The following is a 20,902-nucleotide window of genomic DNA, read 5'->3' as shown; positions in this document are numbered from 1 at the left end:
ATCGATCAACCTGGAGAGCTCTTGACTTTTAAAGATATTCAAGGTTCACATTGTACCATGACGAATTCTCAGTGGGACAGTCACCACTTGCATTTTATTGAGTTTCTCACGGCATACTTGTGTCCCAGCCTTAACATTACTCACACTGCAAAAATTCCCAAAGGTAACTGAAGCATGCAAAGAAGGGGAGTAATCTCACACCCACGTTTCGGTTTGCCCAGCTTCATGAACTCCAATGACCAAAAAAAAAAAAAAAAAAAAAAAAAAAAAAAATCACATGGCTAATCAACTAGGGATTAACCACATCCAAAACGTCAGAAGTTATAAAACACATTTAGTCTGTCAAGACAAGAAACAAAAATGTAACAGGTTACTCTACCCTATCTCCTATCCTAACTTTGGGCATACCAAAGTTCTTACACAACATCTTGAGCAAGCACGACATGTGACACCATTAGTGGACTTGGCAGTGCTAGATTAGTAGTTGGACTCTATGATCTTAAAGACTTTTTCCAACCTATACAATTCTATGATTAGATTCCATTGCTACTGCTGGGCCAAGCATACACACACACACATATATAAAACATAATTGGGCACCTTGTCAAATTCTCTTGCTTTACCCTTTCCGTGAAGTAGTAGTAAAACAGACATCCTGTTACCCAAATGCACAAGCCAATACTCAAGTAGTATTAACTCTCAAGATAACAATCTGCAGTATAGCTACCATAGTCTGTTTTATCTAGCTTTTCAGGGAGCAAATTCTTGCATTTCAAGCATTATCTATAATGTATAAGAAAACAAATTAAAATAAGAGACTTCAGAGGCTCCAAAACCAAGCAGAGGTAGGTTACAAGATTTTTGTCATGATTTTCTAAAGGCATTTCAGACAGCTTTAATATAACTGCATTCAAGGTCTCCTGTCAACATGCACTGAACAATGGCCTCCCAGTTCTGCAAAGTTGTTCACCAGTAACTTCTGTATCAGGTAAAGTTTCCCTAACTGCATTTTTAATTATACTGTACAGCCAAAGGACAAGATCCATACCTACTTACACTTGCTATAGCATTAGATGTGTCTACATCAAAAGGACAAAACACAACTTAGGTACTAATGACTCCATTTTTCCTCTCAAAACAATCTGCAGGTACAGTACACAGGCTGATCTAATGCCTGCTCCTGTTATGAGAGCATATCTTCTCTAGATTATCTAAATAAATCCTGAATAACAATAGAGGAACGGTTTATTCATGCACATTTTCTAGATACAAAGACAGAAAAGATAAAACAGTATAATTTTCAAGGACCCTAATTATTTTCCCTGTGTCTGACTGCTTGGACTGTAAACAGCAATTTAGGACCACTTCATCTGTCCCCTTGTTGATTTCCAAACCAAGTAGACCGACGGACCAGGGAACCACAAATTTAAATTTTACATGCATTCATCTGATTCCTTTAATGACCACATACATTTCAGGGTAAGCAGAAATTTGGGGTGTAAGAGAGAACCTGAAACCTTGCAACCAAAGTTCTTACTGCAACAATCCAAAAAAAGTAGTATAGCCCCCAACAGTGAGGTCATTAATAAATACAGCCTCCCTAATTTTTCCATTTCATATCCTAAATGATGTTACATTGTACTCCTAAACAGCTGCCACTTCTCACTCACAGGATATCATAAATTCATTATGTGAGGTAATTCCCATTTTGAAATTATATACAGACCCTCTGAAATAAAACACTACACAAATTCACATATTATCAGTGATAAGCATTTACTTGCCATTCTTAGGCATTAACATCAGTAAGCATTCTAGAAACAAGTTTATGTGGAATACCAGTCACCCAGTTTGCTTTTTTAGTACTTAACTAGACTTCATACTATGCTGGTGAGAGACATGAACAAGGAAGAACATCAGCTGGTTTTCCTAAACCAAATAACCCTCACAATTTACCCTAGCATACTGCAGAACACTGAAAACTGCAATTTCTCCAATGTTCATAAAAATCATACAGAACTCATTTACTGAAGGTAGAACAGAAATCTAATCAAAGAAAACTGTATGGAGCACCTATATTCTATATAGGAATAATGAATTATATTCCAAATTAAGTCTTCTACAAGAGAAATAGTTGGGAACAAATAAACTAGTGTCCTAAAACTCTGTTGGTGAGTGAACTCATTTGGGAACTACAGCTGTTGGGCTTTAGAGATTTGGATTAAAATCCATCATTATCTTTCAGTTAATACTCTTTCATCGACCAATCAGCAGTCATATGGTGTTTACCAAGCCTGGTCACTTAACCCACTTGAATGGCCTTTGTGCTCTAATTTGTACTTCAATCAGATTACTTCTAATCTAAATGATTTGTGTCCTTTATGGGACAGATAAACACTAATCCCAAGGTTCCTAAAACACAACAAGCCTAAACAGTGCCAGTATGGCATCCACTGTTTGCCATTTTAATAGAATATTTCATTCAAGTTGGGAAATATGCGATTTGATCATACTGACCCTGTCTTTTAGATACTCGTCCCAGATTTCTTATCTAGACAAAGAAGAAAGATTTATTCAGCAAACACAACCACTCAGAAACACAAAATCAACAGCAAGAAATCAATACACTAATATTTAGATATTATATTTTGATAAAATTATTTCACAGGAAAAAAATACTTATTCTTTAAAAGTAGACTAAACGAGTAGGAACATTTTACAAATCCTTGTTCAGGATTACACATTACACATGGTAATGGCCCACAACAGTCCCCAATTCTCAATTTTAAAAGTCCAGCTCTTCAGAATGGTTTTCCAAGGATTCAGCAGTTAAAGCATCCTCAATCATTCCTGTTCTTCAGTTAATTTTGGGTGACACTTGGAAGAAATTGCACTACGGTGCAAGTCTAACATCTAAGTGCACTTAACTTTAATACGCTTAGGCTCTGATCCCACAAATGCTTCTGAACAGGTAGATCAGTGAGCATGCAACAGTATCCCTAAAAAAGGGAAGACTCACAGATACAAATACATTTGCATGATTGAAGCCAGGTACAACAATGTATCTGCACCTTATAAAATGCTGAAGTCAGGAACAAGAACAATTGAGTAATCAGTAATAACCTTGTGGTGACACCAAGTAAGCAAATACCTTCATATGTAAAGATACAGGCTAACGCTGAGAGTTATATTCACATATTCACCAACATATATATTTCTTACCTAGAAAAATTAAAATTAATATAAATTAATAAACAGTAATTAAAATTGCCAACTCCCTAGAAAACATATCCCCTTCTAAAATGTAACTTGGGATATGATCAATTAAGCCAGGATAAGCCTACCAAGAATTGGATAAAACATTCCACAAGAAAAGTTCAGATCCTGGATGTTATTAATAGCATCTGTAGCTATTACCTTACACAAATCTAAACATGTTTATTTACAATACCTCAGCACAGGTAACTAAAACTCTTTCCTAGCTGATGACCTAAACTAGGAAGTCCATTTTCTTATGGTATCCTCATTCACTACAGAGCCACTCTCAGTAGGTGACCTCAGCCTACCTTGTAGCAGATGAGCAAACTAACACACATGCAGGGGATCAGGAACTACCACCATTGCCAAAATTCTGTTTTACAACTGCACATACGGCACGAAGGGTATTGCACTATGAAACCTGCCATGCTGGCAAATACTACTTCCAGGATTATTCAATGAATGGTACATAGTACATATACTCCTTACTCTACTATGGAAATGGCTGTTAATGTTCCTTGTACTTTGAGCAAGATCCCTACTATGTATTACAAAACAACCGCCTTGAAATCTCTAGCAGAAACTACAGCTTGCCTGAGATCTTCCAGAAGTTGCAACAATCTCAGAAGTGCTGGGAAACCTTCTATAATTCACTACTGGAATTACAAGCTAACATATCACTAAATACAGAGTTTAAGAGGACTGATCTACCTTCCCAAGAGCAGTAGTCTTTGCTTTTCACAAATTTCTCAAGCTCTGCCACAACCTCAGAAGGTTGCATAGTTCCTTGAATACTATATTTCTGTTATTTTAACTCCAATCATGAAGTAAGCACAAACTGCAATTTTAAAATGGCAAGCCATAGTTTCTCCTCTACTGACATTTAAAAGAATGATGAGAGTGCAATGCCCAGAAGCCAAAGATACAAATACAACAACGACCCACATAGTTCACTTTTACAATTAGACCCACTGCCACTGCCTGGAGGACACTTGAAAAAGGAGTGTTGCTATTTTTTTCCCAGATATCTAAAAATCCCTGGACCAGCTATTCCAAAGACTGCTCGTTCCAGAAGATATTGTAAAGTCCACCAACATTGAACAAGTATTTATGAATATGACAGTGATCAGAAATTTGAAGGAAGAACTTGTAAAATCTACAAATCCTTAATACCTAATGAATAAACATCTGGAAATAGCAAAACCTTGCCCTCTGTGAACCCCAAAACATATGTCAGAAACTATATTTCCCATCAAGGGAGTAGGTAACAGTCTTCACTTACAAACTCAGTAGTTCACATATATGGTATCATACTGCATATGTACTGCAAAGGTACCACACAGTTCTTTGATGATTAATAGCACTAAGTCCAAACTTCACAAAAGGGGTGGTGGTGGGATGAACCTACAGATCTCTCAGGACAGACAAAAACTCTCAGATGCAAGCCAGAAAAGGCTCTGCCCTTGGTGTCTCCATAAAGATAGCACTACAGACTAGATAAGGAATGGACACTTGCTGGAATATGTAGGGAATGCCTATAGATTACAACAGATTCAGAATTAAATGTGTGCACTTCTGTCCAAGATGCTAAAACCAGGTATACCAGTAATGTTGCTGCACTCTTGGCAAAAGGTGGTAATTCTTGAAATTAAACTACGCACCTGAACAGCAAAATAAAAAGGACCTCTCATTTCACTCCTGTATTTCAGATGGCTCCCCCCAGCGATTACTGAAAGCAGCTGCCCCAAACAGAAATTAAATTATTTCTGGAGATCAAAACAAGGCTGAAGTCAGTTAACTTCTGTGATATACCTGCTTCTCCACTCCAGAAGACACACTAAGACCACTTAAACTATTAAGAATCCAGAATTAACTAATTTGAGTTTACAGTATTGTAGTTAAGAACATCAGAACCACCATATCAAAGATGATGTAAAGACAACTATTGAGGAACTAACAGAAATACAACTAGAGAAGCTTCAGGTGTGTAAGAGTAATACAGCAAAAAATTACATCTTTCTTCAAAAAAGTTACTTAAATAGTCAAAGCAGCCATTTGAAAATCTCTCCCCAAAACCTCTTATCTAACAAAACAGCTTGCCCTGCTGTGGGTTTTCCACCCCATTTTTGGAATTAAATCACACTGGAATACTGTTTCTCTAGTATCAAGAAAAAGTCAGAGCTAGATTCCAAATATGTGAAACAGATCCATTAAGTTTGAGCAACAAAGGTTACATCTGCATTTCTATTCTTACCTGTTATTTTTATGCTTTATAAAAGAACCACATTCCCTCCTTGCTCCAATAAATTGCCTATGTGACAAGGAAGCAAACAACCATAAGTCACAGCAACATGGACTTTTACATCCTTGCCATAATGAAGTAGAAGATGCTTATGGCTGCTTGCTTCTCCTCCAGCACACCAGTCACTTAGCTAGGGGAAAACATTAAACAACTAGGGGTGTGAACCCATTCTAGCTTTCCACTTCATTAAGTCATATATCATTTTTACATAGGAGTCATGGAGTTATAAATCATGTGAGACAGAATGAGAGCTAATTAAAGGGTCAGCTAAGCATATAATTTTGCATTATTGCATATCAGACAGCTCTAAAATTGGCCATATTTTGTATCAAATATTGTCAAATATTAAAAGAAATTTCAAGCAGATAAGTATTTTCTCCTGAGGTGGGCATTACTACCTGAAAGACATGAATATTTGTTTTCCTAGCACAGAAGACCCGTGAAACCTTGAGTCACCTTTTTTTCTTTTTACTAACAGATTTAACTCTGCCTTGCACATGTGTTGCAGTCCAGTCTTGTTATACTGTCTCTGAATTCAGTCATCTTTTTTCCCAGTTAGAGCAAACTCCCATGCTTCTGAAGACAGAAATTCACAACCCAAGAAATCTCTACATGCACTAAGGTAAAACATTAATCAAACACACCTAAATCTAGCAGTTAGACTTAAGTGTGAGCACTTCAGGCTATTTACAGAATTCCTTTGCCAATAAGGTATAGCTCACTTGAGAAAACCAATCTATTTCCTGATACCAGATTTCTCAGTCGATGCAATTATGTCGTAAAAGATCTTCTTTGAAGGGTCTGAGGTAAATCTGACACAGACACGTTAACTGAAATATATATAACTCTCACAACCCGAGAGGGCTTTTAAGTATGAATAATATTACTGTGACACCTACAGCATTTGTTAGTAGGTGAGAAACCTGTTATGCCAAGGCCATGTAAAAATACAGCATGAGGATGATCCTCTAATTCCAAGAGCTTTTTCTCTAAAGGATTTTTATAGAAATATTGACATGTTTTATTCTTATTCCTTCTTCACCTTTGTAGTGACCCAATAATTGTAGCTACTAAAACAATTCATCAAATTCAAGAAAATTAGTCTCAGACTGATTATTAACTATATACATCAGTCTCAATAATATATAACTTCAAGGAAAAGTCAAGTGCTTATATGGTAGCCTTATTTCTGTAACTTCGGTTTCCTACCAACTACCCTAAAACAGGGAAGAACACATGTTTTTCTACTCTGAATGCATACACAGGCTTGACAACTAAGCTTTAAAAATAAAGAGCATTCATCTTTTTTTCTACTGAAGGGGGGGCGGGGGGGGGAAGATATGTAAAATTTAAAAAAAATACTTTTATTTCAGCCTTGACTGACTGAAAAAGGGGCTCAAAAACATTTATATTAAAAATGGGGCAGCATCCACATGAAGATTCACATTTTACTTGGACATCCCAAGTATCCCAGCGAGTCACTGGTCACTCTTGCAATTTGTAAAGCTACACTGCAATCAGGAAGGGGGACGTAGATCAGATACACAACTAGGTCAAATACCAAGCTCACCAAACCAATGCAGGGGTCAAGAAATCAGAAGAGTCAAGAAATACAACTACTGAAGGAAAGGCCAGAGACCAAGGCATTAAGCTGCCTGAGGGGACAAAAAGAAAGGCAGGTGTGGAGGAGCGGCAGGGGCCAGGCAGGGCTGCCTGCAGTCAGCCCAGGAAGCCACAGCTCACTCTCTTCAATCTTCAAACCTAAAGGATCCCAAGCAATCTCAAGGAAGTTTTTCATCTTCACACTATCCTACTAACTCAAAGTACTGCCAAATATTTCTAAAAGTTAATTAAATTCTGCTTTTTGAAAAAACACAAAATACAAATTCTAGTAACAAGCATTCTAGAGATTCTGACAATGCTTAAAAAATACACTCATGTCAGTCTTAGAGAACCAGCCCATTCAGAAATGAGAGATGAAATATCCTTTCAAACAACACAAAATATTTCCATGGCCCAAAGCCGGCTAATTCAACCTCAAGTAATTTTAAAATATATATGGTTTTTGCAACAAGTCATTGACATGAAAGGAAGCTGAGGGTTCTCATAAGATGGAAGCAGCAGCACAGCAACAGAACAATAAATGACAGGAATGTAGTCAAAAAAATAATCAGAAACATCCTAAACTTTGACACAGTGTCACATAAATGTGATCTCCAGTTCTATAGAAGCAAGAGCCACTTCATAAAAAATACCATGTTAATATTACAAACACATTTATATGGCAGCAGTATACAAAAGCAAGTCTGCCAAGACCCTCAACACAAAACATGCTGTTGACTCCTAACTCCCCATGACATTTCCCATAATTATCACAACCACATGGTAAAATAACCCTCTGATAACTGTGCACAGCACATGAGGCAGGAAGCAGCCACAATGTTGCATGTAGAGATTACAAGCCACACATACTCCTGTTGGCCACAGGCTCCTTGCAGCCCTTCTGTGTCATGTCATCAGGGTTTAATGCCAGCGTATGCCTTTTTTTAAAAAAAAAAAAACATTCACCAAATCAGATTAGCATAAATGTTTTCCTCTGAAAGAGGAGGACGTTTTCCTATCTTTGTTCAAGATCTAGACGTCCACTTTACGGATGGAGAAGAAAATTTAAATCCTTTCTTACAAAACTATGATACAAAAACTTGATCAAGATTCTAATTTACAGTTAAAAAAGCAAGATGAAAAGCATCAGAAAGCTACAAATAAAAGATGTCCATGGGGTTCCTTCAAGGGTAGAAGTTTTTCCAGTTTAAAAACTGCAACAACAAGCTGCCAAAAAATTGTATGTAGAAATATTAGCTAATGCAAATTCACTGAAAGAGTTAAAAACAAGTAGTATAGTATTCCTGTTCTGTCTGCCTCTCACTTTCTCCTCCCCATCCTGAGTTACATGATAAATTGTAATTATGAAGGGGACAATTGAGGCTCATCAAATTTACAGAGTTAACATATGGCACTGCAACACAGTTTACAAAATAACCAAATTAAGAAGTTGACAATATAATCAAATTTTAACATTATTTCTGTCAACTTTTGTTATTACTAACCATCAACGCAACTTTCTTTGATGCTTGATGAAGTTTGAAAAGCTCTATTCTATGGTTTCTTAAGATATTTTTGTAGCTTTCTTAAGTTGGTGAGCCTAACCCACATGCTGAGAAAAGACCTCATAATCAAACTTGAAATGTTTTCACAAATCTGTTTTAAAGTGAAAGGAATTGCCACAGTGTAGGCAGCTCTTGTCTAGCCTTTCAGGAATACCACTTGCTCCACAGCATGTGTTACCTGCCTGTAATAAAGAAGAGGTTCCCAGTACAGTGGATTTATAACTTACTCAAATCTAGATCAGTAAAGCTACAGCAGTCTCAGATACATCTGAGAAGAGCAATTTCCATCTTCAAAATGTATTTTATACATTTGCAGACAACAGATATTAATTTGGAGCAGTTTAATACTACATAGAATAAGGCAACAGCACCAAACATGCCTACCCATATGTTAGAGTACTTCATATACTTCATATTACCTATGGGACTAGGAGTGCCATAACTCCATTTTGGTTGCCCAAAACTGTAACAAGGTTCTGCTGCTTCCGATGTCACCCGTCTAAAAGAATGTGCTGAAGTTCTCCAGAGTGTGATCTGACGATATCTGAGCAAATACCAGTGAAACTCAGACAATGCGTATCAAGCCTCTAATGCTATTCCCTGTAGAAACACAGAAAGGTCAGGGCTGGAAGGGACCTCTGGAGAGCATCTAGTCCAACCCCCTGCTAAAGCAGGTTCACCTAGAGGAGGCTGCACAGAATTGTGCCCAGGTGGGTTTTGAATGTCTGCAGAGAAGGAGACTCCACAGACTCTCTGGGCAGTCTGTTCTGGTGCTCTGTCACCCTCAAAGAAAAGAATTGCTTCCTCATGTTCAGATGGAAGTTCCTGTGTTGCAGTTTGTGCCCGTTGTCCCTTGTCCTGTCGCTGGGCACCACTGCAACGAGCCTGGCCCCATCCTCTTGACACTCACCCTTAAGATATTTGTAGACATTGATATGATCCCCTCTCGGTCTTCTTTTCTCCAGGCTAAACAGGCCCAGCTCTCTCAGCCTGTCCTCGTGAGGGAGATGCTCCAGTCCCCTCATCATCTGCGTAGCCCTCCACTGGACCCTTTCCAGTAGTTCCCCACCTCTCTTGAACTGGGGAGCCCAGAACTAGACACAATACTCCAGATGCAGCCTCACCAGATCAGAGCAGAGGGGATCACCTCCCTCGCCCTGCTGGCCACGCTTCTCCTAATGCAGCCCAGGATCCCATTGGCCTTCTTGGCCGCCAGGGCACACTGCTGGCTCATAGGCAACTTGCTGCCCACCAGAACTCCCAGGTCCTTCTCTGCAAAACTGCCTTTCAGCAAGTCAACCCCTAGCCCATACTGGTGTATGAGGTTGCTCCTCCCTAGGTGGAGAACCTTACACTTGCCTTTGTTGAACTTCGTTAGGTTCCCCTTTGCCCAAGTCTTCAGCCTGTCCAGGTCTCACTGACTGGCAGTGCAGCCTTCTGGTGTATCACACAATAGTATGAAGTTCACTTCTTAATCATTCCATAAGATCCAGAAGCCGGGCTCTGAATCTAAACATTTGAAAAGCAGCTGTGAACAATTCAAGATTTACCATCATTCCTTAGGACAGAATTTACAAATTGTATAACTTGCTTTTTTTAAAAATAGTTAGTAGGCTCTTTAAATTACAAGATCATGTTTTCCCTCTCCTCAGAGACTGGACATGAGTCAAATCAATGTAAGCCATAAGAACAGCTACCCCCTGAAAAAAAAAAAAAAACAACAACCTACCTCATTTGCTGTAGAAGTTGGAAGAAAAGAAGGATACTGCAAGAAAAAAAGATTCTCTCAAGGTTAAGGCACTTGAGTGCTGCAGTGCAGAATCTGTTACCACAGAGCCTCTAGTAATGCTAGGCAAGTTGTTAAATCAATGGTTCCACAATCACTGATTGCACATGCCTTTTCTGGGAGCCTAACTTGCTAACTGCAAGCTCTAGTTTAGAGAACTGCAGAATGCTCATGCTGTCAACTCAAGGCAACAGAAGCTTTGCTGTGAACATGCACTATATCATTCCAAGTGTTAATGTACCAGTCCCCGTGACTCAAACTGAGCATCTAACACTGCTGAAGACCTCTCTTTGTGATGAAGCACCCCTGCTATGTCAGGAGAAGGCCATTCATTTATGTCATGGAAGTGTTGCAAAGATTAATTTGGGGGTTTGGGGGGGGAGGGGGGCTTTTGTTGTTTTTTTTTACTGTTTGTGAAGCACACAGCTACTATAGGTTGAACACCAGTGAAAAAGCCCACATTCTCAGACTAACATTCAAGTGATAAGCCACGCACAAGAAATCCAGGAAGAGTCATAAGCAAGCATTACCTATCCTGTGCACAAAGCCTGGTGAGAGTCCCACAGAAGGGAAAAAAAAACCAACACAGAATCATGATTATACACACCAACAGGCTCAGTTAAGATTGTATAGACTACACTTTGTGGCATTACTTGATTTTCAAATAGTTAACTTTGCAGCTTTTAAGTTGTCTTAATGCTGTTCAATGTCTTTAATATGGGTATTCTTGTTTCTCTGATGAATAAGGGTCAAAGTTAAGCATCAAACATGGTATTGACTATGTACCGGCCCCAAAAATCTAACAAATATGCATCTGTTTGGCATAGACTGCACCTGCATTGCAGATAACAGACTGCAGAAATAGAAAATGGCAGAATCTTTTTCTGTAAAGCCCTGATGCTGACTTATAAGGGGGTTTCTTAATTAGTAATATGTGTTAAATAATCTCATTTTAAATGAAAAGTTAAGTGCATCTAGGCACTTACATTTGCAATTCCAATTCAAAGATTCACCATGCAATTATTAGCAGGTGGCTAAAGGAAGGAAGATTATGCAATGTTTTTTTTTTTTGTCATATGCAGTCATGCAAAGATAGAGACTAGGTACTCCTCTGCTAACTTATATTAGCATTTCCATTATAAAATCCCATTAGCAGGTTCCTCTAACTTCTTTGGAAGTCTCACTGCATAGGGCAGAGTAAGAACTTTGAGAGTGTTTACTTACTATCATACCCAAAGAGTCTCTATGCTCAAAAATATTACTCCCTGGCTTAGGAAAACAAGCTTACTTTTAAAGCTCAAATTTATGATAGATGCAAATAAACCCAAGTTCCATAAAAATCACACTATAGGGTTTTTGCCTCTCTTGCCATTTTGAAGCATACTGTACTAACTCTGCCTGTCACATCACTGACCCTTAAACTAATTAATCTTTGAAATTGTATCAAATTGTAATCGGACTAAGGAGACCTGATAGTCTACTGTATTTAAATGGGATGTACTGAGAAGTGTCAAATTAAAACTCAACAGCACTAGCTGTTACACAAAATCTCCCACCATATGTTTAACTTCCTGGTACCTGCACAAGTATATATAGAGAGAACAACATAGCCTACAGCCATAACAACTTATGCTATAAACTCATTAGAACTTTCAAGTTTAGTAATGCTGAGTAGTGTTAAAGATTCAGTAGGTGGCATCCTCTGCTGCGAATCAGCACTACAACAGCCACCATCAAGTAAATTGGTTATGAACGACTCAGCGTGAGAAGACAGTAGTTGTAGAATGGCAGCATTTTGGTTCCCAGAATGCCCTCAAAAACTCACAGACCATAAAAATACCACAGCACATAAAGTATGTTTTAATGTCACAATGTAATTGAAACTTTACCTCAGTTAATTTTACTTTGCTTTCCTGACCTTAACCCTATCATTTCAGGTAGGTACAGAATTGTTCTTTATTGCCTGTAGTAAGCAGTTATATAGTCTTCCTTTATGCGCAAGACTTACCTTAGCCTTCGAAGGATTGCCTTCCCTGCCATACAGATGCAAGTAAGGGGGTGAACATCGTCATACTATCACACAGTGGACTGGCTTTGAACTTTGTGAGACATCTCTTGGAAAGATTCAGTGAGCTGTAGGAGACAGGACCACCCTACTTCACATGCAGAATGACTTTGTTGCAGGTGTGCCCCAAGTCCTCCATACTTTCAGCACTGGCATGTCTGCACCAAACAATTTGTAAATAGAAAGCTCAGAGTAATGAAACATTGTCCAGCATATTCCAGAATCATAGCATTTTAGCAATGCCATAACCCACCATCCTGTCACACAGCAAAATCACCAGGGAAAGGTTTTGAAAAATGCAAACTGCGATGCATAATTACGCAGATCCTGCATTCTGCCACAGAAGAAAGTGCATTTCACCTATTTGTAAACCAAAACCTATTTGTGCAGTCTCTGTGTTCAAGGCAGACTCGACATTTTAAAACATAATGAAACACAAACAGAGAAGGCTATGTAATCGAAGAGTTTAGGTATATAAAGCAAGGTGAAAAGAACTTTAGGTGTCTAAAGCTTCTCATGTCCAGTTAACCCCCCTGCCTTAAATTCCTTATTATAAATGTTTAACACCAAAAAAGGTTGATGTCAACAAAGACTTACTGGATAATTTCACTGAGGAATGAAGTCTTAGCAATGTTTTCATAACAGCCTCTCTTGTTCATATCCAAATAATCATCAATAATGTAAAACAGCACAGTTCTAACATGCCTAGATGTGTATTAGCACCACCTGTCATTACAAGATCCATCTGGCAGTTCAACAGCAGCAAATTGGGAAGGTAGCAATATTGATAAGTGAAGGACTGGAACTGCACTGATATACTTAGATTGGTTTACAAGGCTTCTATTTTTACACGCCTTGGCAGCTCAGGTTCTCTAATTAATTTTTAACATGTCAATTAATATGTTTATAGAAAGCAATGTCAGCATTAGCTAATACATAAGAAAAATCACAGTCGCATGCAAAATGTACAACATAAGTGTTAAGGCTCTATGCTTTACATTTTGGAAAATTCAAAAGAATTATTGCAGATGATCTGATGAGAACACTCAACCAGAAAAGAAACACAAAAAAATTGTGAAAGTTAATGGATATGATTCATCACTCTCGGAAATATTAGCTCAACATCATGAAATGTGATGTATTGCAGGACATAAGAAAACAAGACTGTGTTTTTGGCAAACAAAGTAAGACCCTGACCTCCCGCTGTTAAAAGTCACAGTATACCAAAACAAAATACCAAGTATTTTGTTAATTTTACCAACATAATACTGGTGCCATAAATTAAGCAATGCTTACTTAATAATATATGCTTCCACTGAATGTAACTATTTTAGAATACTAGTTAGTGTTTTACAGCACTTCAACAACACAGAATGGCGTCAAATGACTGCAATGTGCAGATACAATTTTTGTCACAATTCCCCAGTTTGCTCTGTGAATTACATAAAAATCAGAAAACAGATCAATTTTGTGAAAAAAAAATTTAAAAAATCCTTAAGACAAATTTGCAAAATATTTTAGATGTTTTGTTTCAAAAAACATTGTCATTTGTTAAATAATGAAAACCATAAACTTCCTATGGTAAGATTTTGCATACTCTGTGAAGCTACAGTAAAATAATTTTACTTTTGAAAAGAACCCGTACGTTTCACACTTGTGGGCAAAATAACAATAGAAAATAGCTCTTCAACCAACATTTGAACTGCATCTGTAAAGTTAAGCAAGCAGAGCATCTGGTGAAAATCTACCAACCTATCCAGCTAGAGGGATATTATGATCACACAGGAGAGTGAAGTTACTGTAATTCCCTCAACTCTCTGTGCATTCGTCGGCCTGAGGCTAAAAGACGCAAATGCAGTCTACAGATTTGAATAAATTCCCCCTTTGTTAACTAGGATATTGGATATTATAGCATTTAACATGTGCCTCTACCTTCGCTGCATCAGAGGTAACACAGGATCACATCAGTTAAGATGTTCATGCTTATATCTTGATGGATGACGTATACTGCATACTACAATTTTCTAAGTGAAACTAGAAAGTTACAGGACCAAGATATTTTTCTGCTACAAGCTGACATTCAAGGAATTTCAATGGTTTTAAAGTACACAACAAAATGATAGCAGAATTTCAGAAAACAAGCTATGCAGGCTGCAAAGTCATCTTTTCTTCCCATTAACTACAGATGACCTAAGTTTTGCAATGTATTTCACTACACTAGACAGAACCTTGCACTCCAGTTCTGTACTCTGTTACATCCCACCACAGCCTGATGAATGTTTCAGGACTGGAGACTACCACAGCTGTACCATATGTTCATTTTAAAAATAATATTAATGCCTCATTTCATAAACTCTTAAAGTCTTAAAGCAAATATTCTCAAACCACAGTCCCTTGAGATAACCTGAAGAGCAAAGACTGCAATGATGGTTAAGCATGTCATGGTTTATACAGTAATCCTCATTGCTGTCAGAAATCTTGGGGCTAATTAACTAACAAGCCTACACTCCCCCAAAAGATTATCTTCCACAGGGCTTTTTCTTGCTTTTATACCACCTTATCCCTGAGCAACTGCACTCAAGTAGGAAGGAAAAAAAGATGCAGACAGCTGAGAACAGTTGGTTAAGAGAGATTGATGCTGATGTGAATACATTCATCCCTGGTGAGAAAGTGCGCAGTGCGGACAAAGCACAGGGGTGATGGACAGCTCCAGCTAGTGTGGAAAGAGGCAAGACAGTACAATCTCTTCATACCAGCTAGTTTGTCTTAATAATTTTAAGTTTAACCAAGCATCTATTGTATTATTAATTGGGGAAAAGACACAGGAACTTGGTAACTTATTGAAGATATCATGTAAGGACTGTTTCCTTTCTAATTTCTTACTACCTCAAAGATTATTTAATCAAACAACAGAAAAAGAAGCTAGTAACATGACCAAATCTGCAAGTCCCAATTTCTCTTCTGCCTTCAGGGTTCACAGAGTCACATCAATCCAGGCTCACTGGAAAAGGTTTGAAGTACAGAAAATTCATGTGGTGAGAACAAACACCAGGAAAAAAGTTTGCAGCCATGGAGAAACACCTTAGCAACCAAAAAAGAAGAAAGAAGAAAACCCTCGTCCCTCCCTGTAAGCAGTCCACTGACCTGGTGAGTTGGAAGGAATAGCAAGATTGCTTATTTGGAAAAGGAGAAGCAGCATAACCCACTCAAATCCATCTAGTGTCAGCTCTGGACTGTGCAAAGAGACACCTTTTTCCCCTTTTCAGAACTGAAGTAACAGGGCATGGGGCAGCTGCGTCCACTGGTTGAGCACAGTGCTGCCACGAGAGGCAGAAGCTTCAAAGAGTACATCCTCCCTGCATTCACCAGCCTAGGTGTCTCACCAGTGCCCTACCATTACCTCTCATTCTGGACCAGCAATAATGCTTCATCTACATCTATTGCAATCACACAGACGCATCCCCATCAGCTTCAGGTTTTTATGCTACCACATCATATTGTGTTTCATTCAGATAAGAAAACTTACAGGTTCCAGACAATAAAAAAGGACTTGTTTTTCACCTTGTTTTTATACTTTGTAAAAGACATCACTGAAGTAGCAGCAAAGAGGATGGGAAATAAAACTATAATCTCCCTTCTCCTGTAAGCAGTAATTAGCTGCAGTTGAGTGTTCGCTTTGAAGATTTATTTAAACTTCTGAGTGCTCACAGTGCCATACTTCTCCAACTTTTCCATTTACAGACTTTTCTATTCAAGCTTAACAATAAAGACCTAGCATCCAGAAGTTTTAAAACCCATGGAGAGTTCTCTAGTTCGTTTTAGAATCAAAAATCAACAGAAAACAAACATGAGCATTCACATGTGCATGATCAGTCTGACAATTCCTCTGAAACAAGAAAATTTCACATCTGTACTCACAGACAACCTTGCACCCACCTCTCCTTTATATGCTTTGAAACATACTGTCACCAGGACTTAAAGTTTAACATTTCGAGCATGCCACCACCCTCCACAGGTTTATGATTATGAAGCTTGCTATGCCAAGCGCTTATGCTTATCATGGGTAATTAGCTCATCAAGGATGACTCCTCCATGTGGGTTAATGCCTCCTTTGCTGAAGAAATTTACTTTCCCAAAGTCGTCGTGATTTATGCAACGAGAAAGCCAAGTTATTCTCATGCAACTTTTTCTTAAGAAAAAAAAAAAAAAAAAGTCGCTGGGTATGCACTAAGAACAGCTCCATGTAGCCTCGAAACCCAGGAAAAGAAGCCCCGCACCTTTCCAAGGTAAGGAGAACTGTTACGCAAATCTCATGCACTGCTGAAGACCCTGACCTATTTAGAGGCGCCTTATCTTTTCTGGAAACAATTGCCGCTGCGAGAGGCGCCGATAAAGCCCCGGGGCCCGCCGCGCCGCCGCTCCCCGCCGCTCCGGCCGCTACCTGCGGCGCCGCTTCCCGCCGGCGAAGTTTGCCCGGCGGCGCGCGCGGCCCGGGCGGGCTCTGACCGCGGGCTACGGCCGTGCCCCGTGGCCGGGCTGGGCACCCCCGGCGCAGAGCGCTCGCCCCAGCTCCTCCGCGCCCACCCGCCGCGCCGTGACATTGAGCAAGGTCCCCGCCGGCACCTGCCGAGCCCCGGGACACCTCCCGCCCCTTACCTCAGCCACCGGCGAGATGGAAGGAGGGAAGCGGCGCGGGCGGGCGCGGCAGCCCCGCTCCGGCGGGACCGAGGCGAGCGCGTCGCGACTCCCGGACCCCGGCGGCTCGCCCGCTGCCGCCGTCCCGACGCATGCGTCCGCCCGGCCCCGGTGGCCCTCCCCGCCACCACCGCACCGCCCCGCCTCGCCTCGGCGGGCTCAGGTGGGGCGCGTGCGGGCTGGGGGGTCGCCCGCGGGGGCGGAGCCCGCGCGCTCGCGCCGGGCGCGGGAGGAGCCGCTGCACCTGTGGCCGCGTCTCTTACCCGGCTGAGGGGAAGCGTCGTCGCCGCGCCTGCCCTGAGGGGCGGCCTGTGACAGCGCTGCGGGCCGGGGCCCCGCCGCCGGCTCCCGGGCGTTCGAGCGCAGCGTCTGTGTGAGGGCTGAACCGCCTGAAGTTGTGAGCGCTGCCCTCGGCTCGCTCGCTCCGTCGCCGAGGTGCTGCCGCAGCGCCCGCCCGCCGCTGAGGGGCCAGCCCGGGGCGATGGCGGGGGGCCCGGCCGCTACCCCGGCCTCGCCGCGCTGCGGGGCCCCGGGAGTCTTTCAGCGAGAGAGGGCGAAACCGGCAGTTGTTGGAAGTAGCCTCCTCCGGCAGCACAGCGTGTTTATTTTCCCTGGGCTAACCCAGAGGTGGCCGATCGCCGTTGCCTCAGCATTTTCCCATTCCTCTGGGACTTGCCCTGCCAGAAGCACCACAGCTACGTCCTGGAAGCAACAGCTTTCAAAACACAAAAAAAAATCCCAACCACAAACAAACAAAAACCACCAAGAAACAAACAACAACAACAGAAAAAAACCCTAGCTGAAACAACGTCCCTCTTCCTTTTCTTGCCCCCCTTCAGTTTCTGGTGGTCAAGGGTCTCTGGTTTTTTTAAACTCTGTTAAACTTCCTAAATTTAAAGAAATGGCTGGTAAGACTCCCAAATCTTTGGCTTTGTCAGCCTGCCTGTGAGCAGTGCAAAACAGTAAGCATTGCTAGTAAGTTCTGTTTTGTAAAACTATACAAAACTGTATCTTAAATACAATCATTACACTAAAAAGCATCAATTTTTGTAAGTGTACTTAGAAAACATTATATATATGACAAACATTAAAATCAGTACAAATGTAAGTACAAACACTTTTACAGTATCAGTTTTTATAATTTGAATGTTATCATTCAAATATGCCATGATGCATATAGGGTAAACCTGTGGTACTTAATTTGATGTTCTTCTCTGGAAAGGAAAACAAGATCATTTAAGATTGGAGAAAAACTTCTTACTGCTGTATTTTAATTTCAGCTTTTGGAGAAGAGAAGCGCTACTTAATACCATTAAGAATTGCATCATACCTTGTTTACAGTTTCACGTTCAATAAGTTCTTTTATAAGTCAAGACAGGAAATTTTCAGAGTTTGAATTAATCATCCCATGAAAACATGAATATAGCCATTTTTCTGGTGCTTTACCTACCAAAACCTTCTTGCTCAAAAGAAATCTAAATTCCGAAGCATCACTAAGTGGTTTTGAAAGATTTGCTGATGTTTCCTACAGAGAGAAAAAGAAAGAGAAGCTGAAAACAGGACACATTTATTTTTTCCCAAAAATTCTGAGTTTGTCTGAATCTGTAGACACCAAGTAGATGACACAGTAGGAACAATCTGCCACTTAAGGTGGGAACATTGGACTAATGGTAGAGGAACTGTGAGTGTACACAACCTCTTCAGTAACTGAGCTCACAAAAAAAAAAAAAAAAAGGCAAACCAAAACCAAAAAAAAACCAGGCTGGCAGGATTTGGGGTCAGATTACCTTGCAAAGGAACATCCATGTATGATCACACACTAGCAACATCCAACATTTTAATATTTGATTATCTTTCGTCTATCTTGTAGCCCTTTTCAAGACAAACTTCATGTAATCTAGTATAACAGTCTCCAAAATACATTCAGAAATCTCAAAATATGTCAGGACCGGAAAAAAAAACACATAAGCAATTTTCTCTTCATGTCCAACTGTTAAGTCCTATTGTAAAGAACTAAGAATATTACGTTCACACAATATTATTTTCCTATGTAAGCAGTTGTTGTAGTTGCCATAGAGATGTTATTCAATCTCAAATTGAAAGGTGGTCTACAATGACCATGCACCATATTTGTTGTTTAGATGAAAATGTTTAAGAACCCCTGTGAATACTATGACAGTCTTCAGAACAAATACATTACTGTTCAGTAGGCTTATTAATTACTTTTTACAAAAGAAATTATATTTCAGTGAATGCTAACCATCAACCCCCTACAGAGAGATGTAATGGCAGATAGATAATTGTATATGGTTTTGAACACTTTATGTGAAAGTGTATCTTGGATCTGTCATTGAAAGAACTTTCTCATCAGAAACAGCATCATTTAACCCATAACTGTAAACATCTTTATAAAGCATTTCAGTTAAGTCTTCCACTGTGCTCTAGAAGACAGTATAGGTGGGAAAGGTGAAAAATTTGTATTACCAAAATCTCACGTTTCATCTCTCTCTAACTCTGAAAGCACACTAGAAGTTATGAAATTACAGATTTGTTGTACAATTATTATTTCCTAGGAGCTGAAGAATATCAAGACAACTGTAAAAGTGGTGTGAGCAACAAGACCATTTAACTAAGGAGACCTTATACAGAGATAACAGGTCTGTAAACTCTGAGGAACCTCATGGAAAGGAGAGGTTGCTATTTGCTGCATTTCTACTCAAAAGCTGCTGCATAAAAACCAACTTATAAAAATAGGTAGAGTTGGGATCCGATCCTGAGTAAAGTAAAAATATGCAGAGTAAGACAATGACATGCCAAGTGTGAATTAGAATTGCTTTTTATCATTTCAGTTTATCCAGAACTTTACATTTCATTCTACCAAAATAAACTTGGATGGTTTGGATTTTTTAAAGCATCTACCATTGGGAGTGGGTTGTGTAACACAAATTTTTCACTGAAGGAGTAGATCCACGCAGAATGGTGTGTGCAAGCAAACCTCTCAGGGCTGCCTGTGACCCAAAATCAGTTAGGGAAATTCAAAGATCTGGGAAGTGTTTCCTGCTAAAGGCAATGGTAATGTTAAATCTGGATGATACTTTGTATTAGATTAGAGGTGAGGTTACCACTGGGAGACTTCAAGCCACCCTCACAGATGTGATTAAACCTGTAAGAGACATAATGCAAGAAATCCAAGTAACTTTTTCTTTTTTCCTCTAGAAAACAAGGCAACTGCCAAGTTCTCCATACTAGTCTGTTCTATATAAGGCCTACTTGCCTGTCGTTCTTCCTATGAGAATGAAGGGTCAATAATTTTTTATTATTGTCCATTTCAAAGATAAGCTGCCTCTAAGCACCACAGGGCATTTGATGTATGCATATAGGCTTTTTTTGTTTGGTTGGTTGGTTGTTGTTTGTTTGGGGTTTTTTTGGTTGTCTGTGCAAAATACAAAATTAGTGTCCTAATATTAGCGCCAAGTGTTGATTTGCCTTTTTGGTGATCCCATAAGGCTAATAATGTAAGGAACAACAAAAATAAGTACTTCCAAGGCACATCACAAGTCTCCTTCTGTGGGCATAAACCTAAGTGTTTCACTTCTCCAGTAACCTAATCGATGGTGAGAAATGTTTCA

At 39.8% G+C, this 20,902-nt stretch overlaps 1 protein-coding gene across 2 annotated transcripts in view; it reads right to left on the bottom strand.

Moving 5' to 3' along the window:
• Nucleotides 1-17,813, bottom strand: part of ZNF385B (zinc finger protein 385B) — a 168,234-nt gene extending 150,421 nt beyond the window's left edge. Inside the window, exon 1 of one of the 2 annotated variants that reach the window (XM_056349327.1) lies at nucleotides 17,537-17,813. The gene's annotated coding sequence lies outside the window, so the exon portion shown is untranslated. Of the gene's footprint in view, nucleotides 1-17,234; nucleotides 17,467-17,536 lie in introns of those variants that run through there. The other variant, XM_056349322.1, reaches the window with a different exon arrangement.
• Nucleotides 17,814-20,902: the final 3,089 nt, after the last annotated feature.

Source organism: Falco biarmicus, chromosome 8 (assembly GCF_023638135.1).
Source record: "Falco biarmicus isolate bFalBia1 chromosome 8, bFalBia1.pri, whole genome shotgun sequence".
Taxonomy (NCBI): domain Eukaryota; kingdom Metazoa; phylum Chordata; class Aves; order Falconiformes; family Falconidae; genus Falco; species Falco biarmicus.
This window is presented reverse-complemented; position numbering and strand designations above follow the sequence as displayed.